At 43.3% G+C, this 23,248-nt stretch overlaps 1 pseudogene across 1 annotated transcript; it reads left to right on the top strand.

Moving 5' to 3' along the window:
- The first annotated feature begins 2,151 nt into the window (after positions 1 to 2,151).
- LOC311500676 (NLR family CARD domain-containing protein 3-like) lies at positions 2,152 to 22,252 on the top strand (annotated as a pseudogene). The gene is made up of 8 exons (XR_014699990.1): positions 2,152 to 3,978; positions 5,132 to 5,210; positions 5,356 to 5,584; positions 5,754 to 7,539; positions 8,157 to 8,330; positions 18,771 to 18,944; positions 19,227 to 19,400; positions 22,118 to 22,252. The product of XR_014699990.1 is annotated as an NLR family CARD domain-containing protein 3-like (transcript).
- The last annotated feature ends 996 nt before the right edge of the window (positions 22,253 to 23,248 follow it).

Here is a 23,248-nt window from a genome sequence, read left to right as displayed (position 1 = left end):
ATTTTTTCCAGGGTGGATTGGCAGCAGATCAGCTGCTGCATTATGGTCTGCTGAGGGTTACCATGGCGATGATAGCTGTCCTCCCATTGATCAATACTGACCTCTGCTCACACTCATAGTGATGTAACTTTGATCCTCATATGATCCTCATCCTTACTGATGCAATCGGCTAGTTTAGACCAGTGGTTTACAACATACGGGGTGGGGCCCCTCCAGAGGGTCTGAACCTCCTCAGTTAACCTTTCCTCCATGTGAAAGTACAGAGATGATGAAGCAGCCACAAGAATCCTTTGTCATTATGTGAGAACATTTGGACGGTGATTGATTTAACAGCTCTGGGGAAGAAGCTGTCTCTCAGTCTGTTGGTTGTGGTTCTGATGTTTCTGGACCTTTAACATGAAGGGAGAGCTACAAACAGTCCATGGCCCAGGTGGGTGGGATCTGCAGTGATCCAGTTGGCCCTCTTTCAGACCTGGTTCGCATGGACTGAGTCCAGATCTGGGAGAGGACCCCCCACAATGAAGCTCTTAATGTAGAAGAAGACACAGAGCAGAGTTATTTTAAGGTTGTCAGTGATTATTTGATGATATTTTAGATTTTATTATTGTAATGATCATAACCAGGAGCATGTTGATGACTCCAGGACATCAGAGGAGTCAGATGATGGTCTGGGGCTGAACCCTCGTTCCTGATCACCTCTGTGAGGAATCTCAGAGCTGAGTCAGTGTCCGACATGTCTGTGTTAATGATGCAGTCACATGAGTGTTGCTGCTACAACCTCCACTTTTAGCTGAGGACAGTGAAGCTCTTGGAGCCAAACTATTGTTGTTAAAGGATTCACTAATTCACTGTAACTACTGTAGTACAACTTACAGTACTGTAGTACAACTGAACAGTGGTTTAATGTGTTCAAAACAACCTGATGGCAACAGATTAAAACAATGAACGATTATTGTTTAAGACAGTGGTTGGAAGTTGTGTTTTGAGCTGATGAAAACTCGTCCTCTGCTGTACGTTTAGCTGGGACCTCCCTAGCCTCCCAGCTGATGATATCTCTGTCATCTATTGCTTCCATATGTATAAAACATTATATAGTTCTTTGTAGATAACAGAAAACTTTTAGTTTGAGTTTGTGGAGAAATATTCAGACTTTGAGTGTTTTTTTTGTGTGTTGACTCCTCCTCCTCTTCCTCTTCCTCTTCCTCTCAGTGTTTCCTGGTTAATGTTTCCTTTCACTTCCACCAGGGTCGTGTCTCAGATCTTTTTCTCCTTCTGAAGGTAATGAAGCAGTTTGTCGTGTTTTCTTCATCAGCTGTCAGCAGCTCAGTTCCAGCAGAAATCTGCCGCTCCATAGTTCACGTTAAACTCAGTCACAGCTGAAAGGTAAGAGTCTGGATGAAACTCATCCGCCATGTTGTGTCTCTGAGTGATCACGGTCCGTTTGTGTCACTCGGTGCATAAATATGATTGAAGGTGATTTTCTTTCCTTCATCTTTTCATCGAGGACACAGTCTGGCTTTTATTTTGAAACTGTCTCTAGAAGTTTGATGTGCTTTTGTAACGTAAAGCTGAAAGTAACTAAGTACTTTTCGCCTCCCAGCCAACAGTAGCTTCCAGTCAGACTCAGTGTCAGTGAACGCATCATGTGTGTCCTCCATGGCTCCATCTAGTGGACTGATAGTAGAAGTACAGCAGCTGATGAATAAGAGCCAATCAGTGGAGGAGCAGCTGATCTTTTTACAGCAGAAATGATTTCAGTTGATGTTCACATGAATGATTAGTGTTTCCTCTGCAGGTGAAAGTAGAAAGTGTGAATTCAGCAGCATGGACCAGAGTGAGGACAGACTGGAGGGACCTGGACCTGGATCTGGACCTGAACCTGGACCTGGACCTGGACCTGGACCCAGCTGTGTGTCCTTGAAGAGCGACGCGTCGAAGGACCTTAGGATTGATTTTAAGGGCGTATTCACACCAGGAAGGTCCGTTAGTTCACTTGCTTTGGTCCGGACCAATTTTTTTTTTCTTTTTTTTTTTTTTAGTGCGGTTCGCTTTCACACTGTGATTAATTGCAACCGGACCAGAATTTATAAACAAAAACACATGTGCTAAGGTCGTTCAGCCATTGGCTGGTAAACGTATAGGCGAGGTAAAGAAGGAAGCCAAATGTCCCACGTAAATAGGCTACAATGGAGACTTTGCGTACTGTAGGTCTACTTGTTATTATGCTAGCAATATGGTTTATAAACTGAGCGCTGGAATCCCCTCTCTCTCATTTGTTTACTAAAAATCTTATATACTTCTGCATTTTTATGTGTTTTCTCCAGCATTTGAGATATCTGGACATCTGCCCAGATATCTAGGAGGCAGCGTCTCCTCAGAGCTCGGTTAAGCCACGGCTCATCTCTACCTAACCTACCTGCGTTTGTTTGCTTCACGTGTCTCTCTCTGTTGTGTGTGTCACTGGGCTATCCTACATTTCCCATAACTAGTGCAGTGCCCGTCGGAAGTATGTATTCCTATAGTGGGAGCTGAAGAAGATTTTTCAGTTGTGACCATTGTCGTGACCCATGTCTCCTCCCCACAAAGACACCTGCCCAGTTTCAAATCAGCGTGCCACAGACAGACAGACAGACACAAACTCACCAAATAAGTTAAAAGAAATTCTTGATTTATAGATAGATGATCAAATCACTCATGTTTTGTCTGTAAACTGTAAAATAACGTTGAGTCTCCGTTGCCATGGTTACCATCTAGCGTTTGAGCCAGCGCAATAATTTAGAACTGTCATCAGGCAACTGGAAATATTAGAGCGGAGAAAATCTATTTTACCGATATATTTTACATTTCTTATCCAAACAACGTCAAACTTAGCAGTGCACATCTTCGTGCCCGTAGCGAGACACCTGCCCAGTTTCAAATCAATCGGGCCAACGGTTCGCGAGATATGCGTGCCACAGACAGACAGACACACAGACGCTTCTTGATAGATGTGCGAAAACTACGGGAGCTCGTCAAATCCAAAAAGGTAGATTTTTGCAACTTGGGTCGGATCGAGGTCGGGCTGCTTTCACACCATAAAGGAACCGCACCAGGGTTCGGTAGGAACCGCTCCGAGACCACCTCCTCAGCTGGGTCTCGGTCCGCTTGTTTGGTCCGCACCAGAGTTCGAGTGATTGTATTCACACCAGTCAAAAAGGTCCGAACCAAGCAAGGAAACGAACTTGAGTTCGTTTTAATCGAACTAAACAAGGCAGGTGTGAATACACCCTAAAGGAGGACATGGTTCTGGTCCAAAGAGGTAAAGTGTCAGTAAATGTCCTGTCTCTTGGTTCTACTTGTCTTCTTGCAGACTGATGAGTGGCTGATCAGTAGATGTCTGTCCTGTTGTAGAGAGACCAGCTCTGCACACTAGTGTTGTTGGTTCTTTGGTTGTTCAGGTCCATGTGACTCAGAGATGAATCACCATCAGCAGACAGTCAAAGCCAGTAGTTCCTTAGTGATGCTGCAGCTGCTGCTGGTTTCAGGAGACACAGTGTCGACTTCTTTAGTCACGTTCTTTCTTAGTTTCCTCTTGAAAACATGACTCTCCATCATTAATGGCTGTCACTGAGCTTTCTTTGTCCTTGTTCAGTGTTGGCAGCAACAAGTGAGCCATCAGAACTTTTAAAGACACTGTTTGGTAGATCTGGTGCATATTTAACTCCTGCAGCCTCTACACTCATCTGACAGCATTCACTTCACTCCTGTATCATGTAGGAAGACCACCTTTGTTCATAAGTGACCAGGATGTTAATTCATACAGGACAGAAACGTGTTAAACTGGCATCACATTAACACAGAGGAGTAAATGTCTGAGTCTAAACTGTCCATGACTCTCATCATTGTTCACAGGAATGAACCTGGACCTGAACCCAGCTGTGTGTCCTTGAAGAGCGACCGGTCAAAGGACATTATTGATGAATATAAACAAAGTCAGAGGTAAGTTGTTGAGCCCTTCCACCTGATGAACCAGGTACCAGGTTCTGCAGAATGTTCTGTAACGAACCACCAGTCAGTCGGTCATACAACAGGGTGTGTTTTAATGTCTCTAAAAGATCAGACTTTAAACCTGGAGAGATAACTGTCCAGGTGTATTTTAACTGAAATAACACGCAGCCAGACTTGAATCTCACAGTCAGAATGTCAGAGTTTCTTCTTCTGTCTTATACCTGTGTTCTTAAATGAGCCTCTTTGGCTAGCAAGGTGTCAACAGTGTCAGGTTCAGAAAGAGCAGACTGAAGGTTGTCACAGATGTGGGAAGGATCATTTCTATGTCCGGGTGAAAACCATGAACCTGTTTAAAGGCTGCTGATAAAGTCAGAGTAGCCAGGCTTTAGGCTCTGAGCTAATGAAGAAATACATTTCTCAACACAGGGATTCTCCATTGTTGTGTCTGAAAGTGACGCTGAGATTCAGTTGTATAATACAACAGTGGTCGGTTCTGGTGTTGTGTTTCAACCTTGTAGTGTAGCTTGGACACTAGTTAACAAACCAATGGTGGCCTACTATCTGGGGACTAGCTTCTCATGTAAGAAGACAAGCTATAACACCATCTAGTGGCTCTAGTAGGCGTAGTAGGCTGGACCATACACTAACTGAGATGCTCAGCAGTAACAGTCAGGGAATTATCTCCAAACATTGACTCAACCTGGAACATTGACAGTAACAGCTAGGTGTGCAACTATTTTACAGGCTGGTAGCTGTGGCTTTAGATTTCACTCTATTTCTCACTCAGACTGAAATGCATGGCAGTAACAACCATGTTTGTACATGCTACAAGGGCTAAAGCTAATATTGTATAAACTGAGTGACCTTAAAAGACGGGAGCAAACAGAGATGCAGAGGAAGCGACCGTTGTTTTAATGTTTTGAAGCTATAAACTAAATGAACTTGTCTGTTGAAGAGTAATCAGCGTTGTGTTTCTGGAAGCTGTTGAACCTTAGAAAAACATGAATATTTCTTTCTTGTGTACATACCAGTAGTTGGGAAAACAGACCCTTAGAAGAGGTGATCAATAAGTGGATATTTGAAGCAGAGTAGTGTCTTCAATCTTCTAATGGATGAGAGCTAATTGTTGATGATTGGTCCACAGAGTCCACCAGCAGAGCTCAGAGGTTCTCAGTGGTCAGTCTGCCCAGCAGCATCAGACACAGCTGGACTCCATCTTTCTGGTCTGTACATGTACAACAACTACTTTCCATCATCTCCATGCTGCACTTTGTAGACCAGTGGATTGTCAGTGTGTCCAACATGGATCTGATGTTTGTCTCCATGATTTCAGTCTGCTTGTGTCATTCATATCGTATTCTGTTCCAGCTGCTGGAGGACAACATCATCACTTTTGTGAAGAACCAGCTGAAGAAGATCCAGAAGGTTCTGAGTCCAGATTACCCAGAATGCTCAGAGAGTCAGAGGGAGGATGAGGAGGTGTTGGAGGGTGAGGATGAAGAGCAGAGGAGGAGCAGCAAAGATTTATTTGTGAAGATCACAATGAACTTCCTGAGGAGAATGAAGCAGGAGGAGCTGGTTGACTGTCTGCAGAGCAGTAAGAGGATTTCTCTAAACATTGAAGCTGCTGGAGAAATGGGACATTTACTAATGTCTCCAGAGATGAACCAAGATATATTCACACACTCATTCTTTAGAGCAATGACATGTTGGAGTATTTACTGGAGAGTTTATTCATTCATCTTATTTCTTGTTTGTTCATTCAGGACTTGTTGCTCCAGTTTGTGGACGTAAAGTTAAATCTGCTCTGAAGGAGAAGTTCCAGTGTGTGTTTGAGGGGATTGCTAAAGCTGGAAACTCAAGCCTTCTGAATGAGATCTACACAGAGCTCTACATCACAGAGGGAGGGACTGCAGAGGTCAATGATGAACATGAGGTCAGACAGATTGAAACAGCATCCAGGAAACCACACAGACCAGAAACAAGCATCAGACAAGAAGACCTCTTTAAAGCCTCACCTGGAAGACATGGACCAATCAGAAGAGTGATGACAAAGGGAGTGGCTGGCATTGGGAAAACAGTCTTAACACAGAAGTTCACTCTGGACTGGGCTGAAGACAAAGCCAACCAGGACATCCTCTTCATATTTCCATTGACTTTCAGAGAGCTGAATGTGTTGAAAGAGAGAAAGTTCAGCTTGGTGGAACTTGTTCATCACTTCTTTACTGAAACCAAAGAAGCAGGAATCTGCAGCTTTGAAGAGTTCCAGGTTGTGTTCATCTTTGACGGTCTGGATGAGTGTCGACTTCCTCTGGACTTCCACAACACTGAGACCCTGACTGATGTTACAGAGTCCACCTCAGTGGATGTGCTGCTGACAAACCTCATCAGGGGGAAACTGCTTCCCTCTGCTCGCCTCTGGATAACCACACGACCTGCAGCAGCCAATCAGATCCCTCCTGAGTGTGTTGACATGGTGACAGAGGTCAGAGGGTTCACTGACCCCCAGAAGGAGGAGTACTTCAGGAAGAGATTCAGAGATGAGGAGCAGGCCAGCAGGATCATCTCCCACATCAAGACATCACGAAGCCTCCACATCATGTGGCACATCCCAGTCTTCTGCTGGATCACTGCTACAGTTCTGGAGGATGAGTTGAAAACCAGAGAGGGAGGAGAGCTGCCCAAGACCCTGACTGAGATGTACATCCACTTCCTGGTGGTTCAGACCAAAGTGAAGAAGGTCAAGTATGATGGAGGACCTGGGACAGATCCACACTGGAGTCCAGAGAGCAGGAAGATGATTGAGTCTCTGGGAAAACTGGCTTTTGATCAGCTGCTGAAAGGAAACCTGATCTTCTATGAATCAGACCTGACAGAGTGTGGCATCGATATCAGAGCAGCCTCAGTGTACTCAGGAGTGTTGACACAGATCTTTAAAGAGGAGAGAGGACTGTACTAGGACAAGGTGTTCTGCTTCGTCCATCTGAGCGTTCAGGAGTTTCTGGCTGCAGTCTACATGATCCACTGTTACACCAACAGGAAGACAGAGGTGCTGAAGGACTTCCTGGGAAGAAACTACAATAACTCACCTCTGTATGAATTTCTGAACAGAGTCATGATTAAATCCCTGGAGAGTAAAAATGGTCACCTGGACCTGTTAGTTCGCTTCCTTCATGGCCTCTCTCTGGGGTCCAACATGAGACTCTTAGGAGGTCTGCTGGGTCAGACAGAGAACAGTCCAGAAATCATCCAGAGAACCATCAACAAGCTGAAGAAGATGAACACTGATAAAATCTCTCCCGACAGAAGCATCAACATCTTCCACTGTCTGATGGAGATGAACGACCTCTCAGTTCATCAGAAGATCCAAGAGTTCCTGAAGTCAGAGAACAGAATAGAGAGAGAACTCTCTGAGATCCACTGCTCAGCTCTGGCCTACATGCTGCAGATGTCACAGGAGGTTCTGGATGAGTTGAACCTGAGGAAGTACAACACATCATGGGAGGGACGACAGAGACTGATCCCAGCTGTGAGGAACTGCAGAAAGGCTCAGTGAGTCCTGATCATTAACAGAATCAATCAGTGGAGATTAGTAGTTTAGTTCTTCAGACGTTCTCATTCTTCTTCAAACAGTGTTCCACTTGTTCACTGCAAACATCACATTCAGTTGTATTTAGTCCCAGATGTTCTCCAGCTGTTTAAAGCTGTTCAATGAATGAACACAGTTCTTCTATTTATTTCTAATCATTCTTACATTTGACTCTTTTATTTCTATTTCTATATATTCACTGTGAATATTCACATGTTCACTGAGCTGAACTAAAAAGATCCAGAGTCCATTAAACAGTGAAGACAGTCCAGATGTTTGTCTCATCCAGATGTCCTCATGATGGGATCAGATCCACTGACAGAGTGTGGACAGTCTGGAAGCCTCAATGTAACTCAGTGTTGTCTCCATTCATCTGCACATTCAACTAAACAAAGGTCTGAGAGAGATGATGAGAATGATTGTTTCCTGTCAAACACAGTCAGAGAAGATGAGCTGAACCACTGATGTGGAGACAACATGTCCAACAGGATGTGTCCAACTGTCCACTCATCAGACACATCACCTTTGTAGAAATGTCTTCTTCCATTATAACAGATTTTATTTATTTGTCTCATGACAGACTTTATAACTGTGGACTCTCAGAGAGTCACTGTGAAGTCGTGGCCTCAGCTTTGAAGTCCAACCCCTCCCATCTGAAACATCTGAACCTGAGTGACAACAACCTGAAGGTTTCAGGAGTGAAGCTGCTGTCTGCTGGACTGGAGAGTCCAAACTGTAAACTGGGGACTCTGGGGTCAGTTTACATTTATTTTCTTCTCAGGCTTCTGAAGAATGGAGATCCAGTTTAGATGAGTTCTCTTGTCAGGACTGTCAGATAGAAAAGGAGCTCAAAGAGTTTAAATGAAGGAGCATCATGTTCCTGAACATCAGCAGGTATCTCCTCAGTCATCGGTGGTGGGTCTGATCACAAACCAGATCAAGTCCAGTGTTCAGTGTTCATTGTTCAGAACAGTGGAGTTGTGTTAGGAAGAGACCACTTCACAGTCAGTGTGGACAGCAGGAATCTGAAGAACTCTGTAATGTCCATATGACATGTGACTGTTGTTAGAAGACAGACTTGAACATGTCAACTTGTCCTTTAACATTTGAATGACACAAACCTCCTGAGACACCAAATCCAGGAAGAAGAAGGTCCTGGAATCAAAGAACTAATCAACAGTTTGTAGTCCAACGTGTGTGAGGAGGAAATATTTTGTTTTTTTGAAATGATCTTTTTATTTGGAAAGGCAACTTTCCATGACATACATTGGTCATGACATAGCCTTAGTCATTCAAGAATATAAAACAGGGTGGATCAGAAAGTTTTCGTAGTTATGTCCATACTGCCCTTCCAGAGTTTTCTTTTACGGACCATTAATTATACCAGAGCCGGAGGGCCTGGGGTTGGACCATCCAATCTCTGGGGCAGAAGTCGCCGAGGTAGTGAAACAACTCCGCGGCGGCGGAGCTCCGGGAGCGGATGAGATCCGCCCTGGGTATCTCAAGGCTCTAGATGTTGTAGGCAAGGGCGTAGAATTGGGTAGGGACGCTAGGGACACGTCTCTACCAATATTTAGCCGCTACTGTGTTGTCACTATCAATACAACCGCTGTCCGTAGTGTTTAGGCAGTGATTATGGCACACAAAGGGTTAAATGTCGGTCTCTGCTCGAAGTCCCACCTCTAACCTAAAAATCGCTCCCTGATCGGCTACCAGTTTCCCACTAACTTACATGTGATTGGCTGTCCCCGCTGTCACTCCTTCTGTTTGAAAAAGCTACATGCAACCTGCTAGTTGGACTAGACGAGTGCATGTTATCTGCAGTTGCGAGTGTAAGTCATGTAAGTTGTCAACATGTTCGGCATTTGTTCTTCATGGGTCACGTCAGCTAGACGGATTTTAATATCAATGGTGTCATTTACATTTGTGTTTGTGTCTGTTTGCGTGCGTGTACGTGTGTGCTGTATAGGATTTGAAGGATCAGGATGTCAAAGAAAAGAAAACTTGACATAAAAGACTTCTTTAAGAGTCAAAGTGTAAGTTACTTCAAGGGTGTATAGGTAGAAGCTCAACAATACAGATATTGAATAAAAGAGAATATTTAATGCCAAAGAGATACACTTTTTAAAATGTATTTTTAATTCTTATTTTCATATATTTGTGTAGAAGTGAGCAACGGTTTAAAAACACCAATGAAGAAAATTTGTGGTGGATATACAATAAAACCTCACATTCTAGATGATCATGTGATTTTATAATTATAAAATATAATTAATTAATATTAGGTGGGGCACTAATTAATATTAGGTAATATTAATATTATGATGTGAAATTATGATTGCTAATGTAAAAAAACGTCAACTTTCAGGAGTGCTGCCTTGGAGCACTTTTGTGTCCCCACCAATCTCAAAATCAAACCTACTCCCTTGGTTGTAGGGCTGTCTTGGTTGACACGCCTCTCCAACATTGCGTGGACATCGGGGCCTCTGGAGTGGCAGACCTGGGTGGTGGTCCCCATTTTTAAAAAGGGGGACCAGAGGGTGTGTTCCAATTATAGGGGGATCACACTCCTCAGCCTCCCCGGAAAGGTCTATGCCAGGGTGCTGGAAAAGAGGGTCCGGTCGATCGTTGAGCCTCAGATCGAGGAGGAACAATGCGGTTTTCGTCCCGGACGTGAAACCATGGACCAGCTCTTTACCCTCACTAGGGTGCTGGAGGGGAAATGGGAGTTTGTCCAACCAGTGCCCAAACATGTGTTTTGTGGGTCTGGAGAAGGCTTACGACCGTGTCCCCAGAAGCATCCTGTGGGGGGTGCTCCGGGAGTATGGGGTGGATGGCTCCTTACTAAGGGTACCAAAGGAGTGCGAGTGTGTTTTGTCCGTGTAGCCGGTAGTAAGTCGGGCCTGTTCCCAGTGAGGGTTGGACTCCGCCAGGGCTGCCCTTTGTCACCGGTTCTGTTCATAATCTTTATGGACAGAATTTCTAGGCGCAGCCGGGTGGGGGAGGGTATCGTGTTCAGTGATCGGAGGATCTCGTCCCTGCTTTTCACGGATGACGTGGTCCTCTTAGCTTCATCGAACAACGACCTCCAGCTCCTGCTGGGGCAGTTCGTAGCCGAGTGTGAAGCGGCTGGGATTAAGATCAGCACCTCCAAGTCTGAGGCCATGGTCCTCAGTCGGAAAAGGGTGGATTGCCCACTCCGGGTCGGGGAGGAGGTCCTGCCTCAAGTGGAGGAGTTCAAGTATCTCGGGGTCTTGTTCACGAGTGAGGGTAAAAGGGAGTGAGAGATCACCAGGCGGATCAGAGCGGCATCTCCAGTGATGCGGATGCTTAACCGGTCGGTCGTGGTGAAGAGAGAGCTAAGCCGAAAGGCGAAGCTCTCAATTTGTCGGTCGATCTACGTCCCAATCCTCACCTATGAGGAGCTCATGAACTTTGGGTAATGACCGAAAGAACAAGATCGCGAATACAAGCGGCTGAAATGAGTTTCCTTCGTAGGGTGGCGGGCTCAGCCTTAGGGATAGGGTTAGGAGCTCGGACATACAGGAGGAGCTCAGAGTAGAGCCACTGCTCCTCCACGTCGAGAGGAGTCAGTTGAGGTGGCTCGGGCATCTGGTAAGGATGCCTCCCGGACGCCTCCCGGGAGAGGTGTTTCGGGCATGTCCCACTGGAAGGAGACCTCGAAGCCGACCCAGGACACGCCTGGGGGTTCCTCCGGAGGAGCTGGCTGAAGTGGCTGGGGAGAGGGCTGTCTGGGCTTCCCTGCTGAAGCTGTTGCCCCCGCGACCCGGACCCGGATAAGCGGAAGACGACGAGTACGAGTACGAGTACGAGTAATTATACCAGTTGACACAACAATACAGAACAGAAGAGGGGAGCGCACCACCTCTTTCAATCAAAAAGAGGACAGGACCACACAAAGCACAAGTACAGTCAAATGAAATCAGATCTGATTGGTTTAAATACTCAGTCCATTTAGTCCAGATCTTAGAACATTTTTCTTTTTCAACTTTGTGGGAAAACGATATCTTCTCCATAATATAAATTTCATAGATAATTTCAATCCATTCATCAATGGTGGGTGGTTCTACTTTTAGCTTTTTTACTGGCTGCTAATAGTATAGCCAGCAGTTCTTTGTCTTTGATGTTCTATGTTTCAAACAGTAGATTGCCCAAATACATAGTTTGACACTTAGGTGCCGTCCACACGTAAACGCAAAAATGCCGAAACGCAGTTTTTTTTTCATCGTCTTGTCCGATCGTCCACTCGTATCCTGTAAACGCAAAGCCCTAAAATGCACTTTTCTGAAAACGGGTCCCAGGGTGGAGAAATTCGAAAACGCACCTCTAGCGTTTCTGTGTGGACGGACAAAACCGGAGAAAATGATGACGCCATCTCCACCCCCCCGAGCAGCCTTCCACCTCCCGTGAGACGTCTCATAACAACATCAACAACAATGGCGGACTACATGCTAGTTTTCCTGCTGGAGAAGATATTGAGCCTATTAGGGCTACTAGGGCTAAATATCATGCTCCTGTGCCACCACGCTGAGCAACAAAAGGAGATTTGTAAACAGCGCTCAAGATTTGTGCGCATGCTCCGCCTCTTCCTCTCCGTTTTTGGTGAATTTCTGAAACTGAAACAGCGCCACCTATAGGCCTGGAATTTGAAGTAGCGTTTTCGGTCGAGCTAAAACGGATCTGTGTCGACGCGGATATTTCTTGAAACGATGCCTTCGAAAACGGAGAGGGAAAAGATCGTTTTCGTACGTGTGGACGGGGCCTCAAACTGAATGTTTACATTAGATCCATTGTTTCTATGTTTGTGGATGTCTTCCCAGTATGGTCTTATTACCTGGCAGTCCCAATAAATATGTAAGTTGTTGACTCCATTAGACCCATAAGCCTCCAACAAGCGTCCTCGCTACCTTGATGTCCTTTCTGAATGGGTGGGACAAAAAATGCGTGTTTTCTCTGCGTTGTGTTCAATAACGACACGGGAAACAGATCTTGAGTCTCTGGTCCTGGTTTACTGGCCGATCTCTGTGGTACATGAAACGAAAATGAGCTGTGTGTGTACATAGAAACCAGCCGCTCTCCTGGAGAAAAGAGCAGAACGAGCAATATGGCTAACGTAGCGCGCTAGCGCTAGCTACTTTTCCGCGACTAAACACCATTAAACACCAACAAATTACTAATTTGAAACCACGGGAATCACACAGGATAACTCGGGCATAATGCTCAACAAGGTTCAACGGTCTGTGTGCCTTAATGCCAACTATTATAAACTCTCAAAATACAAAACTACTGAACGCAGCAAAGTAGCGCTTACCTCCGTGTACAGTCAGAACAGCTCTGACCCGGAGGGCGCACGCACCTGCGTCGCCACGCCAAACACGTCCCCACACACACACATACACACGCGCATTGAACACGCACACACACAGGCAGGAGATACAACCACAACACAACGAGTTTTGGTGAAATTCATACCATACATGAACACTAAATATCAAACTGCTACACCAGTCCATGTTCTCTCTGTAGGGCTTCTAAACTCTGAAATGTCCCTTTTTGGACAAATGAATAATAGGTAGTTAAATATTTTGAGATCCATATCTTAAATCTGCCATGGATTCTATTTGGTGCAAAGTCTGAATCACAGGCACACCACCTCATAGTTTTAGATGCATCTCTACATCTGCAAATTTTGAGTATTTCCTGCCAGGACTTGAGAAAACTGCCAGTTATGGAGTCCTCTGGGATCTCCTGTTCTCTTTGTAACTTGTTGTCACAGTAGAGCTGTTATTGGGATTCCCTTTATCATCATGCTTCTATTTCCTTCCAGGCTGCAGTGTATGTTGGTGAACACAAACAGACTAAAGGTCTCTGTTGGGCTGCATGATAGTATTCCTGTAAGCAGGGAAGGCCCATTCCACCCCTTTCTTTTCTTAATTGCAGTGTCTTAAATTTAATTCTGGCCCTCTTCCCTTGCCACAAATACCTCGCTATTAGTCTGTCCCTTTCTACAAACTGTTTAGATGGTATTTTGACTTTGAGTTTAATGGACTGTAGTTGATGTCGTACAGTCTCCAGAAGTCCATAGGTAGTGAGACACCCACATATTTAATCATCCCAACTACAATTGTACATGCTCTCAATTGAAGATGGAGGATCATTGTTAAATGTTAAAACTTGAGTTTTATTTCTATTAATTTTAGAACCAGAAATGAAACCAACGTGGTCTAGCAGTTTCATTAGTTTTGGTTTTGTTCTCAATAAATCATCAGTAAACAGGGCCAGTTTTTTCTCCGCAGATGTCATTGCTGCCCCCTTTATATCTGACCTCTGCCTCATTATTTGACTCATGGCTTCTAGAAACAAGGCAAAGAGGAGCGGTGATGCACAACACCCTTGTCTCGTTCCCCTTTCCAGAGTGAATGAATTGATTAAATCTCCATTGATTTTAATTCTTGCTGTTGGTTTGTTGTATAGTGCTGCACATGTGTCAATTATAGTTGAATGGGAGCCACATTTTGAAACTACTTAATATTAAAATGACCGTCTGACTGAATGGAATGCTTTCTCTGCATCCAAACTTAATATCAGTGTCTCCAGTCTTTGCTGTGTGACTTGTCTCATAATGTGCAGTGTTTTTCTGATGTTATCTTGGGTCTGTCTTTGTCTGACAAAGCCAGTCTGGTCCTTATGTATTTTTTGTACCATTCTGTGGTAAAACCATCTGTATCTGGAGACTTCCTCCTTTTCATTCTCCTGGTTGCTGATTGAATTTCTTCTTTTGTTATTTTAGATATTAATTTTCCATTTTGTTCATCAGTAATCTTTGGAAGATTTATCTGGGCCAGAAAGGCATCCATGTTGTTACTGTCTGTGGTTGGGAATATAATGTTTTATAGTATTTTTGGAAGCACTGCTGGATTTTCCCCGGACTAGTTTCTATTTCATTTGTCACAGAGTTTCTTTAACCTATATGATGGAAGTTTCAGTGATTTCCCACCATCTATTTCTTTTTTTTTAATTGTATAATCTCACATTTATTTTCATCTTTCAGAGATTCTGCGTCTTCTTTCTGTAGTCTCTTCAGATCCTCTTCTAATTGTTGGAGTTTTTATTCTCTAATTTTCTTCTCATATGAGCAGATGGCTATTATTTTAGCCCTAATGCATCCCAGGGAATAGGTGGAGTCATTTTTTCATTATTGTTATTTTCCAAATACAATTTAATTTCACTTTTCAGTCATTGTTTAATAATTAGGTTATTCAGAATGTTTGAGTTCAGTCTCCAGAGGGTGGACTTCTTCTTATTATTCAGATGGACCGACATATAGATGGGACCATGATCTGAAATAGTACTAGGTCTTATGTCACAGTTATCCACCCTAAAAAGATCTCCTTTAAGCATAAAGAAGTAATCGATGCAGAAGTAGACACCGTGAGCGGGCGAGTAATGCCAGTAGTCTGGTCTCATCTGGTTTATCTCTCTCCACACGTCCACAATCCACCACTTCATGCATCCAAGTATTTAGTCTCCTGCTGATGTTTTTGTGTCAGATTTCCCATTTGATGAGTCAGTTTTCAGATTTAATCAGATGTTAAAATCTCCTCCACATATTAAATGTAAATGTAAATGTAAATGTACTTTATTTATATAGCACCTTACATCAACCGATAGGTGAACCAAGGTGCTTTACAGATCAAACAACGATTTAAAACAACACACCGGAAAACAAGTACAGTAGTAAAACAAAGCTAAAAAAGAAACTAAAAACAATAAATGAGAAGATAAAAAAATAGAATAAAAATAAGTAAAATAAATATAAAAGTGTCACCACACTACTGGGTACTAAAAGCCATTTTAAAAAGATGCGTTTTAAGTCTTGATTTAAAAAGGCCCAGGTCAGTAATGATACGCATCTCGCTGGGGAGCTTATTCCAGAGCTTAGCACCAGAAACTGAAAAGGCTCGGTCTCCCCAGTGTTTAAGTTTTGACCTGGGCACTTCCAACATAAGTTGATTGGACGACCTCAAGGTTCTACCGTTATCACGAATGGTCAGCATCTCAGATAGGTAAGACGGGGTGAGGCCGTTAAGAGCTTTAAAAACAAACATTAAAAGTTTAAAATGAATTCTAAAATGGACCGGGAGCCAATGGAGGGAATAAAGAATCGGAGTTATGTGCTCTCGTTTTTTAGTGCTCGTTAACAGACGGGCAGCTGCATTCTGGACAAGTTGAAGACGGCCAACAGAGGACTGGGAGACACCAGTATACAGGGCATTGCAGTAGTCCAGTCTGGAACTTATTAGAGCATGAATAGCCTTCTCGAGGTCATGGCGGTTTAAAAAGGATTTTACCTTTGCCAGAAGGCGCAGTTGAAAAAAGCTCAACTTGACAACATTGTCAATTTGTTTGTCGAATTTCAAAGAGCTATCAAAAATCACTCCTAAATTTCTTACCATCTGACTGGCAGTTGAAGGCCAGATACCAAATCCGTTAGATACAGATTCTCCAAACACAATATATGTGTCTTTCTCACCCGTATGTCTCTGAACAATGTTTACTACTCAAAGTGGTGATATGGTAGCCTGGTCGTCACCATCCTGCGTTTCCGCCCGAAATTTGATTTCGGTCTGAAACTTAGTCTGGCCTACCCTAATAGAAATCCGTCTCCGTAATGGGCAGATGCTTATTTTGAGGTTTAAAATCATTGGAGTTCCTTAACCAATCAGCAACGTTTGGTAATGACGTGTATTGTGCACCGAAATTCAGGCTCCGCTCTCAGTAGTAAACAGACCGCTAGCTATGTTGTACCGGTTTTTGAATAAAAAAAATAATAGAACTTGTTTCAGTTAACCACAAAACTGTATGCTATGCAGACTCACCATTTGTACGTGACATGAGCCTCGTCCACGACAACGCCAACAAGGTTTTGCTGATAAATCGGCGTGTTTAGCGTCTCTTCCTCCGTCGCCATTAAATGCTGTTGAACTACAAGCTTCGCTGGACTACAAGCAAGCCTCGGCAGGCAAGTTCCGCGTCATCACTCAACTGTTCGCTGATTGGCGAGTCCACACGCGAACCGAAGAGGGGCCACTAGGCCAGACTAAGTTTCAGACCGAAATCAAATTTCGGGCGGAAACGCAGGATGGTGACGACCAGGCTAGTGATATGGATCTTATCCCCTTTCTCTGCTTTGCTTTATGGAATGATTTACTTGGTTTGTATGGGGGAATTCCTCTAACTGCTCTGGTTCAACCGGGAGCTCTCTGGCTATGCTGATATTGATCCTGTAATGAGTTTAACCCTTTATATGCCAGTGTTTGTGGTGGCATTGCAAAGCCAATTAGGAGAGCAGTGTCCAACAACTTAGAATGCTCTAGAAATAAAACAGAAATACAACACAAGATGGAGGACTTCCTGTTGATGCAGCCTAAGATGGCAGCATAGGTAACTAGCTCCCCATCAGTACTGGATAAAAAACATGGATTTGATTAACTTGATAGAAATAGATCATCTGAAGCAGAGATGGAAAGGGGAGGAAAATCAAGAAGACAAACAAACCAAAAGAACCTGAACTGACCAACGAAGACGGAGGCGGTATAGCAGACGACATGGAGGATGAAGGAGAACACATAGAGGCTGAGGTGGCTGCTGTGATTGGAGCGGGAGTGAAAGATAACGTTAAGGAAATCCAGGACTTCAAAACCAAACTGAAAATGGAGTTCACCACATTCAAAGAAGAATCAGTAAGTGTAAATGAAAGAAGAACTGGAGGATTTTAAGAAAGATATTAAGCAGCGGCTCATAGAAACAACAACAGAGCTAGCCACACAAACTAGGAGAATGACAGAGACCGAACAGAGAATGAAAGAGCTAGAAAACTGGAAGACAGAGGAAAAAGAAGCTCTGCTTCAATCTCTAAAACAACAGAGAATACTACAAGATGTGCTGACAGACCAAGGGGGAAGAAACCAACGGAATAACATCCACATCTTTGGTCTGAAGAAGAGGGAGCAGAGGGCAGCTTTGGAACACAATTCATTGAACAACTTCTGAAAAAGGAACTGTCTCTACCGACAAACATGGATCTAGAAATACACACCGAGCTTTACTGCTGAAACCAGACGCTGATAAACCCCCGAGATCAATGGTGGTGAACTTCCTTCAATACACAGTGAAAGAGATGGTGCTGAGGGAAGCATGGAATAAAAAAATCCACCACCAAAACCAACCATGACTACGCCACCGAGGTTATTTTGAAAAGAAAAGAATATGGTAACGGGATTAAAGCCCTGAAGGAGAAAGGAATACGCTTCCAGACGCCACTGACCAAAATCGGGATCCACTGGGAAACTGGCCCGCGGACATACGAGAGCACACAGGAAGCTGTGAAAGAGCTGAGTTGGAGGGAATCATGGTGGAGGTACTGGGGAGAGGTGAAGCCAGGACGGGATGGAAGAGCGACTCCAGCGGGCGTTACCGTGGCAACGAGTCGATAACTCAGAAGATACTGCTTTGAGAGTCAAGCAGAGACTTGAGGAGTTTCAAAGGAAATAAGGGACAAAGAGGAATGAGAGTGCATTCAAAAGACTAAATAAGGATACGGACCAACAGATTAATATTGATTGCACTCCTTGAATTGGTCATGATAGTGATGGATTGTCTTCCCTTGTTATATCTGATCGGTAGCTAAGAGCATACTTTTGCTATGAGGTTAATGCAGAGACATTACTGGACAATAAGACCAAACCTACCTAGAGAGGGGCCCCCATACGCTGCAGGATATTCCCCTCACCCCACCAAGGTAGCGTGGGAGGCACATACATGGACACATGCCTACTGTTGGAAGTTAAATTGTTCCCTGTTCTATGTTCTCACCAAGTTGTTGTTGGTTGCCATGGTTGCGATATGGATTCAAGGAAAGTACAAGATTTTACAAAAACAATATGAGTAATATCTCATCATTGTTTGTTTTAGGTTACACAGTGTAAAAATAGAGTATTATGGGATTTGTTTTAGAAATTTGTTTTTTCAACATTTGTTAAAAAATACACTCATTTCCCAAATATCATAGCGACAAACATAACCAACGCTAAGTAATCAAACAAAAAAAACTTGAAAAGGACACTTTTGTTCCTATGAGGACATGAATTTACATTTTTTATTCTTTATTCAGATTGATGAGCTGCAGTTTGTCAGAGATCAGCTGTGATTCTCTGGGACCAGCTCTGAAGTCCAACCCCTCCCATCTGAAACATCTGAACCTGAGTGACAACAACCTGAAGGATTCAGGAGTGAAGCAGCTGTGTGGTTTTCTGGAGAGTCCAGACTGTAGACTGGAGACTCTGAGGTCAGTTCACTGTCTGTTACTGTTGTAGATCTGATATGTTTAATCACCAACTGAATCTAATTCATGTTCATCCAGAACTTTCCTCCATAAATTTGTAAATGTCCTTTAGTTCAAAACGAGTGTTTGTATCAGAAACTGTAGAAAATGTCCACTGTTAGTTGTTAAAGTCAATGAAGCTTAAAGGCTGTTAGGACACAGTAATGTTGAGCTGAACATTTAAAACCTGAACACATCTGATTGAATTATTCAGGATTTAATCTACATCTTCTATTCTTTATTCAGATTGTTCAGCTGCAGTTTGTCAGAGATCAGCTGTTATTCTCTGGTCTCAGCTCTGAAGTCCAACCCCTCCCATCTGAAACATCTGGACCTGAGTTACAACAACCTGAAGGATTCAGATGTGAAGCAGCTTCTTGATCTTGTGGAGAGTCCAGACTATAAACTGGAGACTCTGGAGTGAGTAGAGGGTTCCAGTCAGTCCATGCTGCTTTCATCAGTATTGTCCTAAACACAGTTAGTATCAAAGATGCAGTGTTTCCTGTAAACCTGCAGCTTCTCAGTGAAGCTGTGAGAGGAGAATGGAGACAGGCTTCAGGATTGGACAGAAAGACATAGACAGAGACAACAGTCAGCCAATCAGATGAGCCAGAAGCTTGTTGTGATCATGTGTTTGAGTTGATGTGAAGACGACTGTTGTTGTTGTGTTGATGTGTCCAGGAAATAAAGCTGGATTCCAGCTGACAGCCTTTCAAGATGTATAGAGACAGTGGTGGTCATTCATCAAATCTGATCAACAACTGATCACAGCTCTGAGATCAGTCTGACTGAAGCCTGCACATCACAGAACCAGCATTACATTTAGTAACCATGATTGTTGCACTTTATCATTTATTGATTCATTTCTTGCCCTGGTCCGATTCATATGCTGAGATTAACAAATTTATAATCCCTGACTCTAGCGCATCTGAATTCAACTTTTTATACTTTACTCCATATAATGTAGCATCTGTATCTGAAGGAATCTTGGTTGTTTAATCCATATTGATTTTTTAGATCCTGAAAACTTCTGATGAGCTTCTTTTTTGAAAAGCTCACAAAATCCTGGTCCCACTTCCCATCTACTGAATCTACTATGGTAGAAGCTTGCTCTGCTCAGGTAGATTACCAGCCAACTCCTCTTGAAGAGGTACCCTCCATTTTTATCGTTTATTATTGCTTGTATTGGGACATGTGTGTTTGATGTGAGACATTCAATGTCCTTCCATCTTGCACTGTAGGTAGGATTGAATAGATTCCACCAAGTTTTTAACTGTGCCGCCTGATAGTAGCTCTTAAGACATGGTAGGGCTCCCCCTTCATCTCTAGGTAATTGAAGAGTTATAAATCTTCTTTGAGGTCTTATCCCCACCAAATGTATCTTGGGATGAATTTATCCCATTCTATAAAATCTTTGTCTGTTTCTTCTACTGGTAGGGGTTGAGAATATATATAGTAACCTTGGGAGTATGTTCATTTGAACCACTTCCACTCTTGAAACCAAATTTGTGAATGGGATTAAATTCCACCTTTCCATATCAGATTATAGGTCAGGTCATAATGAGGCAGGTTCACTCCCAAGTACTTCATGAATTCTGTCCCAATTAAACCTAAAACTCCCTCTAGTTTTTCTATCCAGGACACAGTTAAATGTGAGAATCTGGGTTGTCCTCACATTTAATTTATAGCCCCAAAATAGAACAAATTTCCTCTCAAGTGTTGACTAGTTCTAAGTGAATAGTCTATAGTCCTGGTTTAGGACACTAATTGGTCTAGAATTAGAGGACTCCATTTTGTTCTTTCCTTCCTTCAGGATAACTCAAATGTAGGCTTCCCTCCAAGAGTTTGGGATTTCTCTCTCTTTTAGCATCCAATTAAATGCATTCTTTAACAAGGGGATCAATAGTTCTCTGAGCACTTTGTAAAACTCTGAGGTGTATCCATCCATGCCCGGAGCCTTGTTTGTCTCTAGCTTTGAAACTGCTGAGTTTATTTCTTCTGCTGTGATTTCCTTGGTCAGAGCTGAGTTCTGGTCCTTAGTCACTTAAGGAATCCAGACATGTGGCTATCTGTTGCTTATTATTTAGTTTTGGTTAGCGATATCGAAGCGGTCGCCATCTTGGGGAAACTGAATTCAGTTTCCCCAAGATGGCATTGTTTGCAATGCATAACGTTTGACGCGAGATTCCCGTTCACGTCCCAGAGAGTCCAGTTTCCCCAAGATAGTGCCCGCCTGGATATCGCTAACCGTACTGTTTTCCTTTTTTAATAAACTGCCTGTATACTTGCAAAGTTCTCAATGCTTGGGTTTACATGTAGAGACCCTAGTTATGCTACCGTGTAAGTGTGGTGATATTGTGAGCCTTGTTAGTGGTATAGAAATAGCGATTTCTTTTTATGTGTACGTCTGCCGCGTAGCCTAGCGTTATACGCTACTTAGCGGTTTGCAAGAAAACGGGTCACATTTGACTAACAAAACAAATGCATGAAAACAAATACCAGAGAACGGTCGAACTCGGTACACATGTGTTATTAACCGCTGGTTCATTTTGCCCAGGAGTTGTCCTTTAAATTGCCCCGGGGACAAATAAAGTTTTCTGAATCTGAATCTGAATCCTGATGTTTTCTCCTCGACCGTCCCTCCTGATCCACCAACCTGTTTTCAAACTGTTTCTGTAGCTCCAGAAGGTCAGGTGTAGCATCCTCAATGTGCTGCAGGTGTTCTTCAGCTTCTATTATCTGCGTCTCAGTGTTGTCTATCCTGTTATTTGTTTCCCTGAGCTCTCCCTTGATAGCATAGCCGCCGCTAGTTTGTGGTCCTCTCCTGTTAGCTCTAATGCTAATGTATGTTGTTTGTTGTCGGGGTTTAACTCAGTTTTTCAGGATTTTTTTCCTCTTTTTCCTCTCGTCATTCTCTTTGCCCTTTCTGTTCGATACTTGCCACGTACTACATTTGCCTAATGGTACCTATCCAGGGCGTCCCACATTTAAAGTCGAGGAGCTCACTCTTTATTCTGCTGCCATGATGGAGGTCCAGGAAGAAGCCCCCCCGCTGCTCATTCTACTGGATGTGATGATGAAGGGAGACTCTGGAAACACTCGTTCACCTCCTCTCGTCTTTCTCCTCCTCTCTGCAGGTGGGAGACATGGTGGTTTCCAGCACCTACCATGATGCGTGCTGTGAGAAGATTGGTTGTGTCCTTGTGATCCAGAGGTTGAAGCAGACTCTGACTGGACCATGTTACTGGGAGGTGGAGAGGAGAGCTTCATCCACATGGTCTCCATTTAAGACCATCAACAGAGCTGCACTTCAACTCTTCACAGAGCTCCAACAAATCAAGTCCAGTCCCTCATGAATGATTCAGACACATGTCAACCTGCCAGCATCAACAGTTCTTCCTGTTGTTGTGTAGATGTTTGTTCCAACTAGATTCTAATGTCTGTCTTCTCTTGTCTCTGTAGAAATAGTAGACTCCAGATGTTTTTACTCCTGTTTCATCCACATATTTATTTCATTGGAGCAGGAGCTGGAGCGAGCAGCAGTCTGCTTTATTTGTCATTGATTATTGATTGGATTAGTCAGATTGTCAGTGACAGTGTTGATGGATGCTTTGCTTTGGTCTGATTTATTCTTCACTGGTTGGTTACAGAAACTTTACATCCTGTAAATCAGAAGTAAGAGTTCATTACCCTTCAGAGAACCACAGTAAAAGGCCACATTTTAATAGAAAGAGTGTGAAAATAGTTGATTCTAGACTTTAATAGTCTGGTCTTGAAGAGTTAGAATCAAGCTAGAAGTCTCTGTGTTATTCTGGATTCAGAACTAAATGTCAGAAGTCACATTAAATCAATGACAAAGTCTGATTCTTCCAGAGCTTTCAGTCATTGTCATGTGATCTCCAAACTCAGTACATTTTATAACTTAAATTAGACTCATGAACTTTTAACAGAGCTTTAAACAATCAGGAAGATTTTGTGTGATGAGACGAGAGAGCCACGAGGTGGCTGTTGATTAAGAGGGCTGATCTGTGGGTTGCTACTGGGACACAAGTTGGGGTCTGATCTACCCTGGCTGGGTCACTGTGAGGGAAATTCTTAAATGTCGCTTGATATTGTAATATTATATATGAAATTAACATTGGTGGATGCGACATGGGATTGTGTGTAGGGTGGAAGCTTGTGGTATGGTCAGAAGATCTACCTGATGATAAGCATGTGGTTGCAAGAAAGATTGGATATGTTGTTGTGGGCTCCATTGTGTAATATGT

Source organism: Chelon labrosus (genome assembly GCF_963514085.1).
Source record: "Chelon labrosus genome assembly, chromosome: 15".
NCBI lineage: Eukaryota > Metazoa > Chordata > Actinopteri > Mugiliformes > Mugilidae > Chelon > Chelon labrosus.
This window is presented reverse-complemented; position numbering and strand designations above follow the sequence as displayed.